Raw genomic sequence first — 25593 nt, forward strand, 5'->3', positions numbered from 1 at the left:
CATTTAGTTCTCTGAAAATGCTGTTTAATAAGTAGCTAATCTGGGTTACTGAAACATGTTTTATTTCTCTTTGAATCATTTTTGGTCTGCACATGACTTTCAACTCCTATTACATTGCTTTATGCTGATCAACATGGCTGTCTTTCAAGAGAACATTATCCTTCAGCAAAAAAAGGACCAAAAGGCAATATGCCCAGATAGTAGCAATCATTTGCAAATAGACAAGCTAATGAGTCTCTTAGAAAGATCCTCTAAATGACTAATATGAGCTAGGAAGGTCCATCAGATAAATGCCTATTTTTGTGCATCTTCTTTAATTGACTTTGACTGACAAGTTGACTAATGACTTTGATGTCAAGGGCTTATGTCTTTTCCATTCTGTCACAAGCTGTAAACAATTTCATGCCGAGTATGATAAAAATGAAACTTTCTGCGTTAAAGGATAAGGAAATAATTTCAGTTGCTAAAACATTCAGGTATCTTTTATTCCAGATATTTATATTTGCTATTCCATTATACATACACTTTCATACATTTAAAAAACTTCATGTAATTTTGCTCTTTGTAACAAAGGATAAAAAGTAAAACAATAAAGAGTTCAATTTATTTTGAATTCAACTTAAAGTTTACAGCATGATATTTATATGTCTTAATCTAAAATTGCTTCAGTTTTCCCAGTTTGTGCAAGGGGTGATTCAATTTCAGATTAATTCAGATTGCCTGAGTAATAGAGCTATTGTCTGCTAAATAAATCCATCATGATAACAATGCTGTCCATTTAAAGTAAAATGTTCTTGGTTTTCTGAGATCTGAGGTTTGATACTGGTTTTGATTTTGTTGAAGAATTATAACATTCACTTTACAATCCTTTAAGAGAAACTGTGTCAAAAGTCCAAAAGAATGATATTCATCAATACTGGCCTTTAGTTCTAGTTTTAAAAATCCTTTTGTTTTTCAAGAAGATAGAAAAATACAAAAGAGGGTATGTATGTGTTTAAGACCTACAAATTCCTAGGAGATACTTTCAGCAACTGACATTAAGGAAGGGATTAACACCTTATTCATGATAAAGGATTTTCATTTTTCAAATTTCCCAAAGCTCTACGATTAATATGAAGACATTCAGATGGGATAACAGCATGACTATTTTTTTAATCCTTATTACTGTAAGTCCATTCTGTGCTAAAAGAACTCTTGGTGTAGTACTCTGTTATATGACCTTTTTTTTTTTTCTTATTCCATTTTGTGGCTCTCCTACAGTTAAGATACAGAAAAATATTACCCTGGGACAGTAAGGAAGAAGCAACATAAAAGTTAAATAATATGATAAGCCTTGATGTATACAAACACTTGCAATCCTTTTTTGTATTTGCATTCTAAGTGAGAATACTCAATCTTAATGATGAAAGTCAAAATATGCATAGGGAAGATTCTGCAATCAGCAGCTATATCTAAACTAAGTTGGTCAAGGAATATGTATTCTGGATGCATAAAGGGGTTAATTATAAGGTGTGTGTGTGTGTGTGTGTGTGTGTGTGTGTGTGTGTGTGTTGTAATTTTCATTAGGTTTAACATCTTCAAAAAGTTGTTTCTTGTTGTTAAGATTATCTGATCACTTTACAATTCAGTTGTTTGCCAAAAATTGAAATCTTTGACTCCAGTTAGAAAACCTACTAAAATAAAGTTCAGGAGCACCTGGGTGGCTCAGTCAGATAAGCATCTGGCTCTTGATTTCAGCTCAGGTCATAATATTGTGGTTCTCAGATTAATCCCCATGTCAGGCTCTGTGCTGACAGCATGGAGCCTGCTTGAGATTCTCTCTCTCCCTCTCTCTCTCTCTCTCTTTCAAAATTAATAAATGAACATTAAAAAAAATTACTACATCCTAGTAGCCAATTAAAATGTACAGAAATAGAATCATATTAGACAAAATAACTATTTTGCTCTACAAAGATAAATAGCAAAGCAGAAAAAGGCATAGAATTCAACACGAATAAAATGAATATTAAGACTTATACATTTATTTCATGGTTCAGCTCCTTTATTCAATACAAATAAGTTTACAAGTTTACACAGTATATCTATTAATATCCTTTGGGGGTAAAAATTCAATGAAATCATTAGGAACCTAATCTTCTTCCACCACCTGAAGAGAATGCCATTAAAGCCTTATGTTCAAACCCTTCTTCTAATGACAAGTCAGTAGTCGAACAAAGGCTATATGTAAGGTACTTTGACAATGGTATCGTGATGACCTGAGACAGGTCTTGTGAAAAGTCAGGGATCTGAGTGGACACAGAAGTCACAAAAATATGATAGTGATACTGGTGAAGATATTCATGACTAGAGTGCATGTAATGGATTTGTCATTTTATTTAAACCATGAAAATAACCCTCTGAAGAGACAGCATACATATCATTACTTAATGAACAATCAAGCTCAGAGAAGTTAAGCTCTTTGAAGATGGTCACATGCAAACTATATTATAGTAGAATAACAGTGAGTTCTCCACTGCTTGTAAATGTAGTAATTTTCCTCTTTGGCCTGAACTTTTTCTAAAAAATAGTAATAACAATAACTATCACCAAGGGTTTTTGAGTGTATTCATGAGATAATGTATATATAGGGCTTGATATATTATTACCTGATATGTGGTTAATAATATGTTTATTATTATATAACTGGTCACTTACACTTGAACACATTGTATTAGTCAACTAGAGCTGTTGTAACAAAATGACAGGGTTTGGGTGGCTTAAACAACAAAAATTAATTTTCTTACAGTTTTGGAAGCTAGAAATAAAGATCAAGGTTCTGGTAGATTCGGTATCTGATGAGAGCTCTCTTCCTAGCTTGCAGACTGGCACATTCTCACTATGTCCTCACATAGCCTTTTCTTTGTGGGTACACACTCCTGGTGTGTCTTATTTTAAGAACACCCTTCTTATTAGATTGGGACCCTATCCTTGCCACCTCTATCAACTTTTTTCCCCCTCTTTAAAGGGTCTACCTTTAAATACAGTCACCTTGAGAATTCGGGCTTCAACGTATGGATTTGGAAGGATTGTGTTCAGTCCATAGCATTCTGCTCTCTGGCCTCCCAAACTTATGTCCTTCTGGAGCACAATACAATCACCCCATTCCAATAGCCCCCAAAGTCTTAACACATTCCAGCATCAACTCCCAGTCCAAAGTTTCATCTAAAATATCATCTAAATCTGGTATGGGTAAGACTCTAGGTACAATTCATCTTGAGGCAAAACTCCTCATTAGCTATTAATCTATGGGACCAGACAAGTTGCATGCTTCCAAAACACCTGTAGTAAAACAGACAAAATTCACAATACCATTCAAAAAGGAAGATGTCAGAAAGAAGAAAGGAGGAGTAGTCTCAAGCAAGTTCAAAACCTACTAAGGCATATTCCATTAAATCTTAAGACTTGAGAATACTCCTCTTTGGCTTTATTCTCTACCCTCCAATCCCATTGGGGCAGAGGTCATACCCCTTAAGCCCTTGATGGAGAACCTACCCCTTTGGTCATGGGTGGTAGCCTTGCCCCCACTGCTCTGGGCTGATACTCTGAATCACACCTTTTCTTGAAGTACAAGGAAGGTTCACAGTTGTATAGTAGATAGCTCTGTTGGCTTGTCCTGTGGAATCCCAGAAACCCAAAAGCCTTCCATTATTTCACTCAGTTTCTCTTCCCTTTAGTTCAAACCAGCAGTCACTGTCTATGCTGATAGAATTCCATCTCTATCCCTGAGGCCTGATGAGATGGCTGATAAAAATCCATAGATAATCTCCTTTTAAAATAAATATTTATTTATTTTTGAAGGAGAGAGACAGAGCATGAGCGGGGGAGGAGCAGAGACAGGGAGACACAGAATCGGAAGCTGGCTCTAGGCTCTGAGCTGTCAGCACAGAACCCAATGCGGAGTCGAACGCACGAACTGTGAGATCATGAGTGACCTGAGCTGATGTCAGATGCTTAAACCTTAACTGCATAACCTACTAAGCCACCCAGGATCCCCAGAGATAATCCCTTCTTGAAGTGATTATCTAGCTACACCTTTGCTGTCTCCAAAAGGGGCTTTCTCATTTTTCTGCAATGGGGACAGGCTGAGAATTTTCCAAATATTTAAGTGTTGGTCCTTTTGTGCTTAATTATTCCTTCTTCAATTCACCCCTCTCCTCTCACATTTTACTACAACCACTATATACTATGTACTATAACGCATATAATATTTCATACCTCCATGACTTTGCTCATCTTGTTTCCCTGGAATACTTACTGTTAAGAAACAAGAGAGCTCAGGAAGACAACTCATCCTGTTTTCCTAGAATATATACTATTAAGAAACAAGAAAACTCAGGAAGAAATTAAACCACCAAATAGGGACTGTTCAATAGCAGGACACTGTGATTTGTCATATTTATGTAAGGGCAACTTATATTTAAAGTAAACAAACTTGGGATACCTCGGTGGCTCAGTCAGTTAGGCACCTGACTCTTGATGTCAGCTCAGATCCGTGAGCCTGAGCCTCATGTCGGGCTCTGCGCTGACAGCATGGAGCCTGCTTCAGATTCTTTCTCTCCCTCTCTCTCTGCTCACCACCACCCCCCAACAAATAAATAAACATTAAAAGAAGTAAATTAAACAAAATTTTTTTTCCCATTACTTTCCTCTACTTATCGAATTTCAGCGAATTCTACCTATGTAGCTGTATATCCCTTTCATAGTTCCCTGGGAACACTCGTGGTGCATGAGTGACCAGGGGATGAGTGAGGAGGAGTGCCTTGTGGTCTGTAGTTAGAAAACTATTAGATTCTAAGATGCTGATAGTGAAGAAGTGGCTCTCAGGAAATCATTCACTCTTTCCTCTGCTAGAATAGCCCTAGAGACCAACTATTCCATTCACCCTGGACTTTGGAGTCACTGTTCACAAACTGGCTTCCTCAGACTCTAACATCCTATTATAAACTCTGTATTTTCCAGACATGCAAAAGAACTTCCCATTTCTGCTTATGCCATGTTCTTTCATTCCCCTGGGCTGCCATGCTTTTTCATGTCTTTGACCATGGGTTTAATGCTCCCTAAAAGTCACTCCTCTGCCTGAAAAGACCGACAGTTCCAACCCAGATTAAATGACATCTCTCTGCAGTCTTCCCTGATATCTCTAGGCAGAGGTAATGACTCCCTCAACTATGCCTTCATAGAACTATAACTGCGATAATAGTTATTAATTTATAGGTTTGCTTCTCTCACTAACATGTGAGTTCTGGAGAGCAAAGGTTCTATTTTATTAATTTCTCTTGTCTTTAAGGCTAAATATAGTATATGGTATATAGAAGGTACCTAAACAAAAGCGTGTGGGATAAAAGAATGAATGACTGCAGTGCATTTCTATCTCCACCCCCCTGAATTCTTGTGGAGCTAAAAGCTGGTGTTTACCTTTATTGAGACCTGTAGTCCTCTACACCCCATTCTAGATTAGGAAATAAACAGACCAACTTCTCTTTCAGTCTTTGTAAGAATTAAGCTCTGTTGGTGGGGCCCAGCACTGTTTGTAGCTGTGTTTAAATTGTCAGTAGCTGCAAAACTAATCAGCATTCTTCACTCTACATGAAAAGATCGACATAATTATAAAAATCATTAATGGAATACTGTGTTACATTTTATAATTTCTCCATTGCCTTGTGTCTGTCTATACTTTGGTCATCTTTTTCCCCTTTATACAATTATTGATGACTACAGTTTCAAAACTTTAGATGATTCTGGTTAGGTATTTGCCCAAACTCCTGGTCACACAAGTAGGCTCTTTTTCCCAGCCTCCATTGGACTAGTGAGTTCTGGCCAATGGAACATGAGTGCAAGTGTGGTCTGCCACTTCTAGCCTGGCCCACAAAAACCCCTGCATGTTTTCCTTACGTCTTTTCCCCTCCCACCAGCTAAATGAAACAAAACAGGGTGATTTTGAAAGTTACATTTTAAAAACAGCAAACCACAAGATGGAAAGGGCCCAGATCTTTGAATAATCTACTTGAATAATATAGTTGACCATGTACCAGACACCTTATTTTTTAGTTTATATGACTAAGAAATAGGGGTGCCTGGGCAGCACAGTCAGTCAAGCATGTGACTCTTGATTTGGGCTCAGGTCTTGATCTCTTGGCTTTGTGGGTTTGAGCCCCGTGTCAGGCTCTGCCTTGGCAGCATGGAGCCTGCTTGGGATTCTCTCTCTCTCTTTCTCTCTCTCTCTCTCTTTCTCTCCCTCCCTCCCTCTCTGCCCATCCCCCACTTGCACCATCTCTGCCTCTCTCAAAATAAATAAACTTAAAAACAGTTAAATGGCTATGAAATAAAATTCTATTGTGCTTAAGCTATTATATATTTTGGGGTTTGTCTGTCATTGACGCTAGTGTTATCTAACAGTTGTTTTATTTTGCTTATATTGCCATGACATTTAACAATATTGCAATGGCTAATGAAATCATAACACAGGCCCTAAAATTTTGTACAAGTACATGTGCAAGAAACATGAATGAGGAAGGCACATTGGTAAGACTCTGGCTAGTGGCTGCTATAACTATGAAGGATCACTGACAGATGCTCCATTCCCAGAGATTGCCCCTATTTAACAGGCAGCTCTCATGCAGCCTGTGCTCCTGCTGTTTGCAAAACTTACTTTGAATACACAATGCCAATTACAGGCACTGCACATGTCAAGATTTTGACAGGTGTACAGAGAGTTATGCAATTAATTTTATTTATGCACTTCCTGCTTGAAATGCCCCTGAAAGGAAGAAAATTGACTAATGCATCCTCAAAGGAACAGTCTTGTTTACCTCTTCACCCCAAATTACCACCACTCTTCCTCCCCACAAAAAAGAGAGATGGGGGGAGGGTGGAAGGAGAAAAGAAAGAAGAAGTAAAAAAATACAGTTGAAGGGGAATAAGCCTATTCGATAATGGAGTTTAATGTAGGATATAAAGTGGCAAAATTCTCCTGAAAGTTTTCAAGCTAGTCATTAGCTGCAAAAGCTATTAAAAAAAAAAAAAAAAAAAAAGGCTCAGAGATTGTGACCAGTGCCAGGGAAGGCTGAGAGACCTGACACTTCTTTTGAATTCTAAGACAGCAGGGCATTTATTAGCATCTAGATATACAGATTTAATTATGCTGCAATCACAATTTTACTGCCGTTCTTCAAAAATGAGAAAAAATAGGCTTTACTCCCATTCCTTTCTCAGTGATTGTGTGATATAGCTCGGAGCAATATATAATGACAAGACCACAAGTGCCTCCCTGGCATTTACATGATAATGATACTGTGCAATTAAATTATCTAATACTGTGTGATAAACCCAACCAAGACAAAGGAAGCTAACTAGATCAGAAAATAAATCTTCACAACTAGACAAATACTTAGACATATAATAGTATAATTGCTCTCATGTTCTCAAGAGCTAAATCTCTTATATTGCTTTTCTACATTAGGATAAAGCTTTCACTCATTTATTCACTCATTTGACACATTTGCCCCTCGTATATGCATCACATTTTTAAAACTCAGATAAAATTAATGGCCTGTATATTATCTATTAATTTCTTCAATTGAACAAATGGTGGTAAATCGACAACATAGTAATAGCATTGTAAAATACTGGGGTGATATTATCTTCTAAGGGTTGACATTAACATTTGCATTATCCAAAAAGCAAATAACCAGTAGCGTCAAGAATAAGCCTGAAAATGCTTGGAGGTAGGGAGTGACGGAGACTTGGGGATATGTCTCCTCCTACCCTCCTCGGCAGCTCCCCGAAAAAGCAACTACACTTTGGAGGAGGTCTTCAAATATATGTTTCTTTGAAATAACTTTGAAAATACACACACACACACACACCACACTATATATATGTATATATATACATATATACATACACATACACACACACATATTCTCACACATTTGTAAAGTTGACATCGAACACAAATATAGCATATATTTTTTATAGTTCCAAAGCATGTAATTTCTAGGTTATTACATAGTTTATATATTCTATAAATATATGTTCCTTAAAACCTTGGGTATATAGCTGTTTGAAGCTTCATCTTCAAGAGGGAGTCCAGAAGAAGGTAGGCTTGGGTGAACAGAAGGCTGATCAAGTAGGGAATAGTAGGTTAAGACAATAGGATTGCCACAAATTTGCCACTGAACGAAATCATATGCTCCTCCTTTATTTGTTCCCTGAGCTACTTACTTTTGCTTTCCTAGAACGTCCCTCTGAGGGCTACACTTTATTCTTGGATCTTAGCTTGGCTGATCATCATTGAGGTGTTTACTCCCAGGATGCCTTACCCAGGGAAGTAATGCCAAGTTGAGAAGCTTGCCTTTGTTTTGCAAAGTGAAAAAGGAGCATTTGTGAAGGGGAGGTGGAAGGCAGAACTGGCAGACCATAAGTGGAATCTCATTTGGACCACTGTTAAGAAAGAGTCCATATGGAAGCTGAAGATTTGGAAGTTGTTTCCTTGAAAAACATCTGAATTTGTATATCATCTCTTCCACTAAGACATAGTATAACTATAACTGAGAAGCAAGTGCTGAGAAGCAAGGGGAATAGTGATGGGGGTGTGGGTGGGGACCAACATGTAGAAAGTATTCAGTTGCAAAGATAGCCAAAACCCAAAGATCTCTGCAGCAAGAATGCTGCTTGCATGGCTATGACCTCAGAAGTACAAGCGTATGGATCTTTGCCCCCTCCTCTGCCATAACTAGCTGTGACATTATGGAAAACATGATTTAATCTGTCAGAGTCTGTTTCCTCATATTTCTTTTTTAAAAAAAAATTTTTTTTATGTTTATTTATTTTTGAGACAGAGAGAGACAGAGCATGAACGGGGGAGGGGCAGAGAGAGAGGGAGACACAGAATCGGAAGCAGGCTCCAGGCTCTGAGCCATCAGCCCAGAGCCCCACGCGGGGCTCGAACTCACGGACCGCGAGATCGTGACCTGAGCTGAAGTCGGACGCTCAACCGACTGAGCCACCCAGGCACCCCATGTTTCCTCATATTTCTACATTCAACTGAAGTAGAATCTCCAGAAAATATTTTTTGATCTTAGGCCCTTCTTCATCATGCAGTAAAACTGAACAATTTTCCCCCCGGCTCCCCACCCCTAAGACTTAAGTTTTATACTACTATACTGATAAGCTATTTTGCATAAGACTTAAGTTTTATACTGAAACACTTAAAAGATGTTTTAGTTTTGTCTGTGTGTGTTTGCTTGACACTTACTTATTTTATTTATCTTCCCTATTAGAGAGTGAGCAACTGAATTTTCCCTCCCATTGCCTGAAACAATGCCTAGCATGAAAGAACTAAGTAAATATCTGATGAGTCAGTAACTAAAGCATTGTCATTATACCTACCTCAGTGTTTTAGGGGAATTAATGAAATACTGTAAGTAGACCATGGGGTTGAAAGTACCAGCAAGTATGTTCAAAAACAGGAGAAGCATCAAGGGAATGACAAAGAGAATAATCAACTGTCACCACTGTAGTAGCCAACCAACCAGGAGATATTGTAAGTATGAAGCATATTTACATGCACTCTGCATGGCAGAAGGTACACAAGATGTAGTATTAACAGGAAAGATAAAGAGCCAAGGAATCTCACGCAGGATCCTAGAGTGTCAGGATTCACTCTAGCAGAATTGGAGCCAAATAATAACTCAGTAACAACTAGATTATGGAATCAGGAGAACACTGCATCCATAAGATGGTAAGGCATTCTTTAGGTACTATGGAAATAACTATAGATTTAAAATGTTCTCTAAAATAAAGATCCAAGAAGACATATGAAATATGAAAAAATAAAATTGTTTTGTCCTGTATGCAAATGAGCATAGTCCAGCTCAGGGGTTGGGTGAAAGGCAAGGGACAAGAAGAACATCTTATTGGTTATGTGGATTTGGATGTTGTTATCGAGGTAACAGAAATTGAAGAAGTCCACTTCATGTAGTCTGTAGACAAATTTTATTTGGGCAGCCTGTGGTGTTTTTTGGAAAGTTTACTTTGAATGTTTCTAAGCAGGGCCAGGACCTGAAGTTCTTCTCAGAATTCATTATACCTATGGTCTCATATTTGCCTTCTTCTTACCATGAATGCATGAAAGATAGATGCCACAGCAAGGAGACTTGAAAGAGTAACAAACTGATGTATTGATCTGGAAGAGGATCAACTAAAAGAAAAACAGGCTAGAGGAGGGTGGTCAGGAAAACAGTGTTAGAAATGAGATGGGCAAGGTGAGATGGTTCAAAGTCTAGACACACAATATCTAGGTAACTACCACAGCGTTCTTTACTTAGGGCCTTGTGCTTCTTTTCAGGCTATGACTGACCTCCCAGAGGAGTCACAGTATGCCAAGTATTCAATGGGTAACACATGTACAGAAGAATGCATCAATTCATTAGGATATATATTTCACCATGTAGAATGGCTCAATGGCAATGGGTAAACAAGTAAAGCTTATTTATTTCTCACACAACGTTCAGCAGAGAAGCAATCTTGGACTGTTTTGCTCGATAAATTAAGCAAAAAGCCAGGCTCCTTCTTTGTTGTTGTTCTACCACCTTCAGATATTGTCCTTCTCTGCATGATACAAGATGTTTAGCAGAACATGCCATCTGACATTCATTTTCCAAGTCACCAGAGGAAGAAAGAGGAGAAGATGTGCATCCATCCTGTAAGGACATGACTAGGAAGTGGCCACATTATTGTACCTCTTATTACACTGGCTAGAACTGAGACACACAGCCAAACCTAGATACAAAGGAGACTAGAAACTTCATTCATAGGAAGGTGATATGCCCAGCTATTGAACTGGGAAAAATCTCTCACAGTCAATTTAACTGCAAAAGGATACTCACACACTCAGCAGAATTGGTGAAAATCAAACAAGCACATTGGTGAAAAACAACAAGAATTTGAAGAAGATACTTGAAACTTTTTTTTTCAGAAAATTTCTTTCTGAGTAGTTTACGGAGCAGACGAAATAAGCCTACTCTACTTCTGTCTTTCAAAGTCTAACTCAGGAGGTGAGGGTGAATTTCAGTGTTCAGGAGCTTAAACAAAACAAATACAGGCTGATTGTTCCCATATGTGCTTATGCTGTTGGCTGCCACAGAACAAAAACCTTTCATGATTGCAAAGTTGAATTATCCCAGGATTACAAAGCAGCTGTACTGGTTGCACACTGACATGGTGCCCAGACTGAATCCTGGCCTGGCATTTCTTAACTTCATAACTTGATGAGCAGTAACTCATATAAATCTATTTTTCTTAATCTGCAGAATGGGGATTTTTTAATTTTATTTTTAAAATTTGTTTGTGTTTTATTTATTCATTTTGAGAGAGACAGAGAGAGAAAGCAGAAAGAGACACAGACACAGAGAACCCCATGCAAGCTCCACACTGTCAGTGCAGAGCCAGATGTGGGGCTCAAACTCATGAAACGAGAGATCATGACCTGAGCCAAAACCAAGGGTCAGATGTTTAACCGACTGTGCCACCCAGCCACCCCAAATGGGGATTTTTAAGCTAGCTAGCTAGCTTACTTACTTATTTTTTAGAGAGAGCGTGAGAGCACAAGCAGAGGAGGGGCAGAGAGAGAGGGAGAGATTGAATCCCAAGCACGCTCTGTGCTGACAACATGGAGCCAGATGTCGGGCTCACACTCACAAACTGTGAGAATCGTGACCTGAGCCGAAATCAAGAGTCAGACACTTAACCAACTGAGCCATGCAGGCACCCCTACAATGGGGATATTGACTACTGAGGAAGACTGGAATTAAGATCTGATAAACCAATAGCACATGAAAGCAACTGGTTATTAGAAGGTTTTCAATAAAGTATCAGAACCCCAGTTGTTATTAACTAAGGCAGTTTGTCAGTTTGTTTATCCCATATTTGTTCTATCAATTTCTTATATGTTCATGGAATCCAAATCTTTGCAAAGTTACTGTATTGACAAATAAATGCAGAGAATCCTTATTGAAGCATATCTGTTTCTTAGTTATTTCTCTTAACTGCTATTTAGTGAAGTTGTTCAATTTAACCTATAACAATAATACACCAGAATTAGATAGTGTAAAACTTACAGCTTTGAGGAAGAAAAACTATAAGTTTCATTTAATGGCATATTCCAGAATTGTTCTTATTCTAAATAATCATGTATAAAATGTGGATTCTTAGACCCATTCGCAACCTGTCCTATGGAATAAGATCCTGAGAACCACATCCTGTACCTTATATACTTAATAAGCTCTTCAAGCTATTGTAAACACTTTAAAGCCTGAGAACTATTAGTCTAGAAATGCAAATATGAAAAAGCTTATGATAAAGGCACACAACCACACAGGTAATAGGAAGAAACCTAAGGTAAAGTCTGTTTTCCTTGGCCTGATAATTACTGAATAAAATGTTTTAAGTTCAAGGTAAGACTTCCTCTAACATCTCCACCTTTTGTGAATCATCCCAATCCTTTGAATCAGTTCTGTCCTTATTCTGGAAGATCCCAAAAAGTTGCTGATGAATATCCGGGGGATTCACATGTTATCAAACCTACTGGCAGATGTACATCTATAGATGTCATGTACAATCATCAGCAGTGTTCCACGTAGTAAGTGATTTACACATATTCATTGTAATCCTTAAATGTCTGTAATGTAACTGTTATGATTCTCACATTATGATGACAATACCGAGATTAAGAGAGGATAAGTAACTCAGTATCTTAGACTTAGACAGGAAGCAAATACAGGATTACTTCAGAGAAAAAGCAAAGAAAAACAAGGCCCTAAGTGGCAAACATGCTATGTCTACAAAACAACAATAACTTTTTAACTCAATCCAAAGCTGAATGTAAAGTGGAAATTTGGGACTGTTTGTTTAGGAGCTTCTATCCAAATGCAAAACTCTTGAATGGAGAAGTAATGCAGCGTAGGAGGGACATGGACAATTTTGCAGGTGTTTTCAAAATGCAGACTAATGGAAAATAGTCTTAGACTGGCCTAGATTCCCTTCCCATGGTTCTCTGGTGGCAGGGAGGGTGGGGAGCCTTTGTCTGGAGATTCTAGCCTCATGTCTTCATTGCATACTTTATTTTTACAGGCTTTTACTCCACCATCAAAAAGTGAAAATACACACTGGAACTTGAGGATGGTTGAAAGCTTCTCAGAATGTCACATTGAAAATGGGCTTTTTTTTTTTTTTTTCCATTTCACAACACAGAGTTAAAATGTAATCTTTAACTGCAGGCATGGTATCTACTCCCACAGAAATGCTGCTGATTATTACCACTAGAGAAGCAAGACTCAGTAAGCAAGAAGGCCACCCAGAGAATGCTTTACAGCCTCCCAAGGTGTCAGCCACTATTGAATAACCCAAGCAAATCTGACTCACGGGGACACAGCGGTTATCTGGTTTACCATCACTAGAGGAAATTTGTTTGAAAATGTTCAGGTAGGATAGTTAGATCAACTAATCCATTGGATCTTTTGAGTATCTAGAACAAAAGAGACTGCATTCTGCCATTAAAAATGAATGCACCAGAATTCAAAAATTTTCAACCAGCAATCTGCAACTGCCCCAAACAAATGTCTTCTACGTGAATAAAATACACTAAGGCCTAATTTTATGTTATGTTGAGTGGAGAGAATCTTTCACATAAACATTTCTTTAATTACAAATCTTCATGGATAGATGGAAAGCAAAATAATGATATATTTTAATAGCTAATACATCATAAGGTCTTTGATAAAGTTTCTTATTAGTGAATACACACACACACACACACACACACACACACACACACACACACACACTGTGCCAGGCAGAACTGTAGTTGCTTTCCATTTATTATCTCTTATTTCAATGGAATCTTACAACAACCTCATGATATAAGTAACAAAAAGTGAAATGACACTCAAGTTATTTGACTTGTATACCAGTTAGCTATACAGAAAGAATTAGTACTCACTCCATTAAACTGTGTCATCAGCCAGGACAGGTATTTATATACGGGAAGCCTGCTACAGAGTTTCATTTTACAGCAAAGGCAAATGGGAAGATTATAGCACACATTTTCCTATGTCAGTTTCTCTAAAACTTACCATTTCTTTGAAACATCCTCATCGATGTAACTTGTCAATGACTTACAGAAATCTTTCTCCTTTCAAGAGTTGTAAAAATATAAAGGAAATTCCTTCACTTTGGTTTTCTGTCTGAGGGAAGGCAATTATGACTCTCTTTTAAATTACATTTTATAATTTGAGGGTCTTTCCCTCAACCAATGTTAATTCTTTGGCTCCTCACCTAGCACAAATGCTAGGGGCAGCATGACAGCATAAAAGGTAGAGCATAGAGAAAAGTCACTCTTGTGCCAGTTAAGCTACATGATCTTAGACAAGGTTATACTTTCCCTGTACTTCCATTTTCCACATCTGTACTGTGAGGGCAATACTACCTGCTCCTGGAGCCATTGTGCTGGCACACTGACCAATGCAAATAATGTACATATACGTAGTGATAGATTGATAATAACAAATTTGAATTCCTTATTGTATCCCACTCCTCTTGAGGAGCCAGAAAATGATCACTGGATGCGAAATAAAACAAATAAAGAATAGTTTTTGAATCTCAAACTTGTGCATTGGGTTATGAACCTTCATAATTTTTTATTTACACAGCACACACACACACACACACACACACACACACACACACACACACATTTCCCATTGCATTCTCTAAAGGTCAACACATTAAAAATCATTTAATCTTACCAGAATATGAAGCAGTCTCAATGTGGATGTTCCAAATTCATTTGGGATACTTCACTTACAAGCGTTCTACATCTTGAAACCATCTCCAACAGATTCCCTAAATGAAATGAAACAAAATCTCTTGGGAACATAGAAGAAAACTTAACTCCTTCCAACAACACTCATTTCAAATTCCTCATGTTATTTTCCATCTGGCTGCTTTTGCTCTAATTTTGAAAAAAAAAATCACGTATGTATTTCCAGGCTGCAGGTCCACAATCCCATCTGATGTACCCATCCCTGATGACACTATTGCCTGTGTTTTCAGATAATGCATTTAATTACATTTGTTTTTGTAAGTCAATGTATATTTTTAAATAGGTATTAGAAAGTAATAATTAGGGTATAAGACAATTTCAACATCAAATGGAGCATTTTCAGTCAATCTGTTTCAAAATAAATGATCTAACTATCAATATATAGCATGTAAAAGAAAGAAAGTCTGAGAGCCAACAATTTGTAGCCAGTGTGTCTCAGAAAGAAAAATGATTTGAATATTAGGGTTTTTTTCTTCTTAGAATGTCTGTAGATGAATGCATAAAATAAAACCATTATATGATTTTGAAACATATTTATTCATTGCCCTTAATCACTTTAATTGCTATGAAAAACATAAATATATATATATTATATATATATATATATATATATAATATATATATATATATATTCATATTCTAGCCTTGACAGTTTTGGAAATTGAAACCTCATTCATAAATTTCCCAGGTATGCTCTCTTACAAAAATTTAACAATTCTACGGTTGTTATTCTTAGCTCGCTCTCTCTCTCGCTCTCTCTCTCACACGCACACACACATAAAGTCAAATGTATTGCAAAAAATTACACTGCAATCACATAGAATACAATGAAATAGCATTTATTCATCAGCCCAACTCTCTCCCTTTAATGGCTATGTTGGTTTCATTACAATAGAATCCTCTTTAAAAAAGTAAAATAAAATCTTGGTTATGCAAATCACACTAACGAAAACACTGAAAACCTGATTGTGTGAAACGTCTCAAGCTTAAGGAGGCATGTCACAGTGATCAATTTTAAATTAGTCACTTTAGAACACATTCTGTTGCTTCATTCTCCTGGCGGCTTCCTGGATTTCTATTTCTGCAAAAACAGTAATTACAATTGTACTGGATGGCATAACTGAGTCTCTCTTCCCGAAAACTAGATATGAAAATTAGTCCACTGGGTCCACCAAATAATATTGACATCTCAAGTCCTCCTAATAGGTTCACTTCAGGTAAAGACTTTCAACAAAGAGGGCTGTTCTAATTTCCCTCTCACTACAGTCCAGGTAAGAATTCTGTCTGGTTTTAAGCTGTTATCTTCTAGCTCCCAAACCAGCTTCTCTAGTCTGCAATGAGATTTTGGGGCTGGTTCTCTGCACACCACATTTCTCTTTTGCTAGCTGGCTACCTGTTAGGTTCTGCAATAGGGAGCACTGCAGAGAGATTGGGGGGAAGAGAAAGAGGACAAGGGACTTATTCCTTCATGTTCATTGGCTTTCAGTGTTGTCTCAGCAATCATCCTTTCACTGTGTTAGCAGAAATCAGTTTCTGTCTATAGATTTTCGAGACCTTCCAGAACCAGCTCATTCTGTCATCTCAGAAGTGTCAGCACTGGGCTGCTGGCATCCCCTCCTGAGAGTTCTTGAGTGAGAGTAGCGTTCAGCTCTCTGCTGAACTTCTCAGATTCGAACACTGGCTGCAAAGCACCACCTCCAAGTGTGGCCCTCAGAGCTACTGGTCTCTCTCCCAGGCTCCTGATAACCTGATTCTTCCTTTGATTCCCCACACCTAAAGGTGCAGCTGCTTTCTGTAACCCCATCTCTGTACCACATCAGCGCCCCCTTTGCCTCTTCCCAATTCCCAATATCTATGTAAACCATCTTTAGATTACATTTTTCTTTGTTAAAAACAACAGGTATAGTTTCTGTTTTCCTGAGTGGTCTGTGTTATAGAATGTATGTTTAAATTTTAGGTTGAAGATAGAGAGGGTGGAGAAAGAGGAGAAAAGAGAATGAAGAATCTAACAGTCTTTGAGATACTTTCTATTTAATGTATTATTTAATATCCAAAAAAGGCCTATGAAGCAGGTGTGGTTATCACAATACATACTCATGAAAAGAGTGATAACGTATACTGAGTTCCTAAATGTGTTATCATCTTAACATATATATCCATTTAAGAATCATAAACTTCCTGACAAGGGAGTATATTAGATCTATTATATGGATGGAAGACTGAAGTTGAAGATAAATTATATGTCACATTTTAGATATCTAGTGAGTCCTAGAACTATAACGTGAACAGTCTGCTGAGCCCCAAGCCAATGGCACAATGATACACATTTTCAAATTATTAATAGCTTGATTACACAATACCAAAAAAATACATTGGTTAATATCACTACCGATCTCATCAGAAAATTCTTGAAGTACTGGGAAGTTGTCAAGTGTGGGTGGCATACAAATGATTTTCAAAATTTTAATTTTCACTTGAAAGCTCTAATTTGTTCACTGGCAACAAAGAGAAATACAAATGACTGCTTTCCTTGAAGTGACAAGGTCGCTTTGCTTATTTTTGAGAAATATATACCACATACCTAAGTCTCAAGAACTCTAGTTTGACTGAAAGTCAAACGTTCACATTAAAATGATGTTAAGTGAAAAAGTGGTTTAGTTCAGCTTGCAATTCAACCCATCACACAAGTCCTTTTGCTTGAGACAACACATACTTCAGTTTGCAGCTTAAGTGATTTATGCACACTTCACATGCCATCACATAGAATATTAAAAGGATATTTATTCAGAAGTTGTTATAAAACTAATAATCTATACTACTTAACCAAGGACACTGTTAGGTGAACTGTCACCATTTTCTTTACATACATCATGGTAAAATATAAATAAATATAAATATATATGACTACTAACACCAGTTTGGTGTTACCACCTTGAATTCAGATTCCAACAAGTTTACCTACCATTGCCTTTGCAAAACCAGTGCAATTATCGATACAGTGAAAAAGCAAGTAATATCTTGGTTTTCCCTTAAAATACTTTTCACTCAACAGACCCTCAAAAAGTTCCTTGGGAGTCCACAGTCCAAGTATCAAAATTTTGAGAACCATTTATCAAATAATGAAATAGAAACAATAACTGAAGAATTAGAGTACCTCTAAGAATTCAAGTATAGAAGCCATCTTCTAGGCCAGGGTGGGCAGGGCATACCCCTCTCCAATCTCAGTGACATCACTGTGGTTGAGTATGAGTTTAAACTAAAATAACAGGATCAAAATAACTGATCTGGGACAAAGGAAATGGTCTTGCCTCAGTGTGGAATCCTGATGATGACTGCTTGTTAGCATAATTGTTTACCCACAGCTGGGACTCTGATGACTTCTGCCCAATCAATTCTGCCCAAGAAGTCTATGTTAGTTGAGAGAAGAGAAAAATAAAGAGGGAGAAAGAAAGACAGAGATGACAAAAAGACAAAATACACACAGACTGACAGATGACCAGAAATAGAGATAAGGAGACAGTCAAATATACTGAAGGAAGGAGGTAGGGAGACATAAAGGTAGAGAGACAGAGAGAAGCACAATGACAGAGAAAGGAAGGGATGGAAGGAGGGACCCGCTAAGAGAAAGAGAGAGTCAAAACAAACAAACAAATAAACAAACAAACAAAAGAATGAGGATTTAATATTGCATTTGGCTGCCAAAAAGGAGAAAGAATAATCCTTGCTTTGACATAGTTTTCAAATAGTCACAGTTATCTGAGGTTTTATTTTTCTCTTGGGTTGGGAGGTCGGTTTAATATGGATGTATATGGGTGTGTGCTTAGGTGTGTTCTGTGAAGGGTTTTGCCCTTCCCTTCTGCCACAATCTGCCGTGACTGACTCTTGTTTTTCTTAACATTTATTTATTTATTTATTTATTTTGAGTGAAATGGGGGAGGAGCGGAGAGAGGAAGTCAGAGAATCCCAAGCAGGCCCCACGATGCCAGCACAGAGCCCAAGTGCAGGGCTTGAACTCACAGAGCAAGATCATGACCTGAGCTGAAACCAAGAGTTGGACACCTAACCAACTGAGCCACCCAGGTGCTCCTACCGTGACTGACTCTTAATGGAGCTCGTGAGTTGGGGGCCTGCACTGGAAGAAGAAAGACCTCTGCATCTGCAGTCTGGAGGAGAGGGTCCTGATGCCTGAGGTGCAGTGTCAAAGCTTTAACTTGGTCATTTGTTCTCTCAGGTCCACAAGGCCTGGAGGAACAGAAAGAGACTTTAATGTATACTTTTCCCTCTAACCATAACAGTGCATGACTTGTTGTATTTGAAATAAAGAAAGCATTAATTCTTCTTAATCTGAACTGTCACTGGTCTCGCCCATACATTATACATGTTGAGATTCTTCAACACACAGTAAAGATCCACTTTGCACTGAAATACATTACAAAAACAAAAATGAAATCAAAAACAAAATAAAAAACTTATTTCTAAATCTTAATACGGCTACTGTGAAATATAAGAAAAGACACAATGTAGGTAAAAAATCATTGCAGGTAAAAATTAAAACAACACACTAAAAAAAATGAAAGGACTCTCCATCACTATCAGTGTATCACTACTAGTGTTCACTTGGAATGCGATGAGCAAGTGGAGAGTTGAATACGATCAGTTATCAAATCAGTTAATGATCAACAATGGGAGTTCTGGGATGCTCCTCTCCAATATGAAACAAAAGGGAATTTGGCATCAGGTACCTCTGGAGGCAGCACAAGCTGTATGGGGCTGCATGTAACATTGGGTGGAGGGAGAGAAAATGTGCCAGGAGCTGGAAAGGGCTGCCAGTACCAGCTGTTAGGACACCAAACGGGAAGACGGGCTGCCCATGCGCTCCTGCCAATTCTGGTGAGTTTTGAATACTTTCAGACTGGACTCTGACTTTTGTTCAAGTAGAGTGACAGGTTTTTGTGTTGACAGTGGCATAGTTTCTCTTTCTTTTCTTTTCTTTCTTTCTTTCTTTCTTTCTTTCTTTCTTTCTTTCTTTCTTTCATGTTTATTTATTTCTGAGAAAGAGAGAGAGTGCAAGGGGGGAGGGAGAGGGAGAGGGAGACAGGGTATCCAAAGTGGCTCCGTGCTGACAGCAGTGAGCCCAATGTGCGGCTTGAATTAAGGAACCCTAAGATCATGACCTGAGTTGAAGTAAGATGCTAAACCACTGAGCCATCCAGGCACCCCTTTGAAGCAGTTTCTTTGTCTGTAAAGACACTGTGGAATCATGATGGTATTTCCCAAACTATTCTGCATAAAGATTATAGTGTACCAGAGAATACTAAAGCAAGTCAGGTAGTGAAAGTCGGGAAATGCTACACATTTCATGCATTTTTTTTTCTTTTACTTTCTTTTCTCTTTTTTTTTCTTTTCTTTTTTGTGTTTTGTTTTGTTTTGAGATTCAAAGTTCCTAAAGGCTACAGGGATCGGACTATAAGAATAAAAAAAAAAAGCTTAACTAAATCGTTTGATCACAGAATCCCCCTCTCTCACCCCCTGCTTTTTTTCTTCACAGTGCCATCTCTTGGGATAATAGCATTACTTTAGAACACAGTTTGGGCAATGCTGAATTTGATGCTCTCTAAAACCCCTTATGATTCCAAGATTCTGTAATTCCAAGCAGAGGAGTTGTTTAAGATAGTAAGACCAAGGGGCAGCATGGGGAATTGTCCCTTAAAATAGCTCTAGCTGTTTCTGTTTCTCAGGTGTTTTTAATAAGCATAATCAGGAGCATGGCGGTTGAGAGCCACAGAGAGTGGCCTGTGACACAGATTCTGAATGTAGTAAGCATCCTATTAAAATACAGTGTGTGTGTGTGTGTGTGTGTGTGTGAAGAATTCCCTGAGAGGTACTACTTCGTTACCACCACTTCATTTTTAGGTCAATGAGCACGAGGGGAAATTTTCTATTGGCAACATCAGGAGAGTAATGGAAGATCACAAGAATTAGCTATCCCCAACTCCAATGCCATGAAATGCCAAATTGCAACATGCAAACTTATGCAAGTGAAATTTGGCAGAATTAGGGAGCTTTACCTTGGAGGACAACCAGAATGAAAATGCTGTGCCTGAGGTAAACATTAATGCTTTATTTTATAGATATGTTTCTCCTTTTAGCACAGCATTCCCCAGTTTCTCCTAAACTTTATGATTCCTCTTTGACTATCATCTGTCTTTTACAGGTAAGGCTCACAATTCCAGGTGGTGGTAATAAAGTCCATATTTGTAGATCTCCCAATATCCCCAATATGTAGAATATAAAATCTGAAGTACAAGTGCAACGGCTTCCTTTTTCAGGATGTGAAACATTTCTTCATGTTTTGGGTGTTTTGATTGCTTATATCACTTTATATGAGAGAAATCCAGAATCATCATAAAAGAGTTGGATCTGGAAAATACAATTTATCTAGATTTTAGCATTTACAGGAAAATGCATTCATAGATTCCTTTGCCTTAGAATTTCCACTTACTGCTACAAACCCAATTTTACCCATTTCAATAGATATGAAGATGATAATGATAATTTACTAGCACTCTTTATCCTCTAGGCAATGTAGTAAGTTCGTTGCTTATAGCACCTGAATGCCCATAATAAGCCTATGAGGTTGGTGTTGTTATCATGTTCATTTTATCAATGGAAAATTACAATTCAGAGTAGTTAATGCAAAGTTTCTCAAACTCGTACCACAGATCTCATAATCAAATCTAGGTTTGTCTGATTACACATTTTAAGTTCTTAATGATGATCCTTCATTGCTAATTATTTTTGATGCAACTATCACTACAGGAGCAAAAAAAGAAAAGAAAAAAAAAAGACAATACAATAAAGCCCATGTCATGAAACCTATGTGAACTCTCTGTATCTAATCTGGGTTGAGTTTTGGGAGACACAGCTGTTTCTAAGCATTGTCAAGGGATCGACCTCAGTGGGTTGATAGAGAGCTGAGAAATATCTGAGAAATACAGAGCTGAAAATCTAAAGATAGTGTTTAATGGTGACCCTGCAATAAAGAACCAAGATGTAATTACAAATAAAAGCATCTATCCAGAGGATCCAAGCAAGAAGACAAGAAATGAGTTCAGACCCTGGGAGTAAAGGAGATACAGTGATAGCAAAGTAGGTTTGAAATGGCAGCAAAGGTAGCCTAGAAAGATCTGAGGTACCAAAGACAGAGGTGCAGGTAATTTTTTTAATGTTTATTTACATTTGAGCAGGGGGGCAAGGGGCAGAGAGAGGTAGACACAGAATCTGAATCAGACTCCAGGCTCCCAGCTGTCAGCCCAGAACCCAACACAGAGCTCGAACTCACTAACTGCGAGATCATGACCTGAGCCAAAAGTCGGACACTTAACCGATCAAGCCACCCAGGCACCCCAGAGGTATAGGCAGTTTTTACAGAATGCCTACAGCTTCTCCTGCGTGAAGGGAATGTTTTTAAAAATACCAGGTTGGATCTGACAAGACATACAGCCCTGGAGGAATTCTCCCTTCTCAAGCAGTACAATGAGATCCCCGTATTATACTGCCTATGCATTAATCCTCAGGAGTTTGAACTGCTGGGAAATGTACAGCAAAAGATGAAAGATGGTGATAGAGGAGGGGAGAGGGGAGGGGATGTAATAGGACAGACTGGAGGAGAGAGGTTGGCTATACCAACTAAATCCACGTGAAGGAAAACTCAACCAATGAGTATGTCAAAACCCAGAGATCTGGCTCATAATAACCAATAATGGGAGGATGAGATCAGAACTACCAACAAGCAAAGAGAAAAGGAAGGGACTGGCACATGGGACATGGTTCAGTAGAATCATTTGGAGAATCTTGTGGTGGAGCCTAATGGCTTTTCCCACTTAAGTCCCATTACTTTTGTAGCCGCCATTGCCCTACTTGCATTCTCTTGTTCATCAGCCCCTTGTGGAGTCTCAAGACATCAAGGTTTGCTGAGTTGGTCTGTTGCATAGGTTTGGGAATCAGTGCAAAGGAAATGAGGAACAAACCCATGAGAATGGAAGGTAGAGAAGGTACTGAAAGAGAAAAACAGAGAAGCAATCCTGTCATCAAAAGACAGGAAGAAGAAAAACTCCTTTTTTTACTCCTATATTTTACTGTCATTTGAGGCCAGTAATATGGACAAAAAGAACTGGAAAAGAAATGGGCTGATGTTAAAAAGACAGATCAGAGGTAAGTTCAGGATAACACTAGGATAACTCAAGTACTATGGGTAGATGGGAAGAGAGGTATAGGTAAATTAGAGTAGAAGTGTCTGCAAAATAAAAGGGAAAAAGAGATATACGAGTAGTAGAACCATATCCTCTCATTTCTCTATCCTTCCTTTCTCTTCTGTCTGTCTCTTTCATACACACACGCGCGCACACACACACACACACATACACACAGAGCAATGAATCCCAAGATTCAGCCTATTTATCTCACCATTTCTATGTATATGTATGTACACACATATATATGTGCATATATACATATATATGTGTGTACATACATATATATATGTGTACATACATATGTATATGTATGCACACACATATATACACATATACACAAACACCCACATATATATGGATAATTAGTCTACTAGTCCACTTCTGTTAAATTTTGAATAGCAACAGAGTTCCATGACTATATACAAATAGCTACTGCTTTATGGCAATTTTCAAAGCCTAGAAGACAGTATAAATATCATGTAGATGTAGTGAAGCAGAAGAGACACTTTGGATATTAGAACTCAGACTTTTAATATGTACCAAACCCTAAAGCTGCAATTACGTGATGGTAATAACCATGTGGGTAAACATAGTGTACATCTCAAAGATAATAAAAGAAATGTTCCTCCTAGGATGCTTTCAATGCTAAATTTTGAGTTTGCAACAATTGAATTTTAAATCTTTAATGCTGGTATTAAGATATTCAGCATAAGTGAATTTGATTTTTCAACATACTCAAAAATCACAGAAATACTCTTTTTACAACCAAAAATACCCAGAAATTATACATTAGTAAATCTATCCTTGATATATGCAAAAAATATGACTAAAATCATACTCACTTTCAATGAAAAATATATTAAAAAATTAGAAACAACCTAAATATACGTCAACAGAGCATTGGTTAAAATGAATCATGGTACATTGATCCCTTAGAAAATTTACATTATCTAGGGGTGCCTGGGTGGCTCAGTTGGTTAAGCATATGACCTTTGGTTTTAGCTCAGGTCATGATCTCACAAATCCTGAGTTTGAGTCCCACATTGGCCTCCACACTGGCAGTGTGGAGCCTGCTTGGGATCATCTCTCTTCCTCTCTCTGCCCTTCCCCACTTGCATTCTCTCTCTCTCAAAATAAATAAAAACTTAAAAAAAATTATATTGCCTAAAGTGTGTGAGTGTGTGTGTGTGATGTATAGAAAAAAAAGTATAGAAGTATCCCAAATGTTAACTGTGGTCAGTTATGAGTACAGGAAAAATGTGTAATTATCATTTAAAAAAATTATGATTTTCTTCCTGGGCATGTATGTTACATTTAGAACATATAAATAGGTTACAATAATACAAGGTCTAAGTTCAGTATTCCAAAACATTTTTATGCAAAATAATGATGTCTGAATTATCACAACAGCCCATTCATTCATTCATGTAACGCAACTGAATGTAATATTCACTACATGTCAATCACTAACTTTGGGTATATAGAGATGGAGGAAGCAGCATTTCTGTCTTTGAGGAAAGCCAGGTAATCAGAAAACAATGAAGAAAAACCATGCGCATTTAGATCTATTGGCTAGGAAGCATTTTGACGTTGTTAATAGTATAAACCCAACTACATACTATCAGCTTGGCATAACTGGGGTAGTCATAATTCCCTAGATGGCAATACACCCTAACAATCATACTATCCCCAGCAGGAGTCCAGCCTGTGACAAGAATGGAACTGAGCATGACAATGATGTAGGTTTATCTGCCCTGTTCTCATTTTCTCATCCTAGAAGATAGCCCCTAGCTTTGTAGTTCCCAGCAGCCAAATAAGGACTCCCAAGGCAAACCCTTGCCTTGGCATAGTCTGGTGATTTCTCTATTATGGATATATCTGGTCTAGGATTCCATAGCCAGAGAATACCTGTAAAGTAATCCATAAAAGATAGCTCATGATTGTATTTTGCATGTTTATTAAAAAGGTATAAATGAATCAAAGGAATCATCCAGAGACTTTCCTTTGGGCTCAGGAAATGATAGGTCATGTACTTAAACCACAATTTACAATCTTAGAACCTCCTTCTACCCCAGTGGAGCTATTTATCATCTCAATGTTAAATGTAGCCCAGAAAGAGAAAATGAGCTTTTTGTAATGAAAAGTCTAAAAGTTGGGGCTATAAACAACTACATGGAGAGCTCTGTGTTGAATTTACACAGACTCTACCCATGGTTCAAGGTGAAGAAATCAATGACAGCAGAGATGCCAGCCACTGAACCTCAGGAGATGCCTTGTTCTCTGTGCTTTGTGTTTCTATACAGTGTCTCATTCCTGATCAAGTTCCCTCCCCAGGGAGCGCTAATAGGCTAACAGCCACAGAAGTCTATTTTGTTCTCTAAATGAGCAGGATCAAAGGGTGCTCTGTGGAAAACTTAA

The 25593-nt window shown here is 37.8% G+C and overlaps 1 protein-coding gene across 5 annotated transcripts in view; it reads right to left on the bottom strand.

Annotated features, from left to right (window-relative positions):
* Positions 1 to 25593, bottom strand: part of LINGO2 (leucine rich repeat and Ig domain containing 2) — a 1160577-nt gene that overhangs the window by 927239 nt on the left and 207745 nt on the right. For 4 of the 5 annotated variants that reach the window (XM_045468931.1, XM_045468928.1, XM_045468930.1 and 1 more), the window contains exon 2: positions 14844 to 14940. The exons of the other annotated variant lie outside the window; for it this stretch is intronic. The gene's annotated coding sequence lies outside the window, so the exon portion shown is untranslated. The remainder of the gene's footprint in view (positions 1 to 14843; positions 14941 to 25593) is intronic. 5 annotated transcript variants of the gene reach the window in all.

The sequence above is a fragment of the Leopardus geoffroyi genome, chromosome D4 (genome assembly GCF_018350155.1).
Source record: "Leopardus geoffroyi isolate Oge1 chromosome D4, O.geoffroyi_Oge1_pat1.0, whole genome shotgun sequence".
Classification (NCBI taxonomy): domain Eukaryota; kingdom Metazoa; phylum Chordata; class Mammalia; order Carnivora; family Felidae; genus Leopardus; species Leopardus geoffroyi.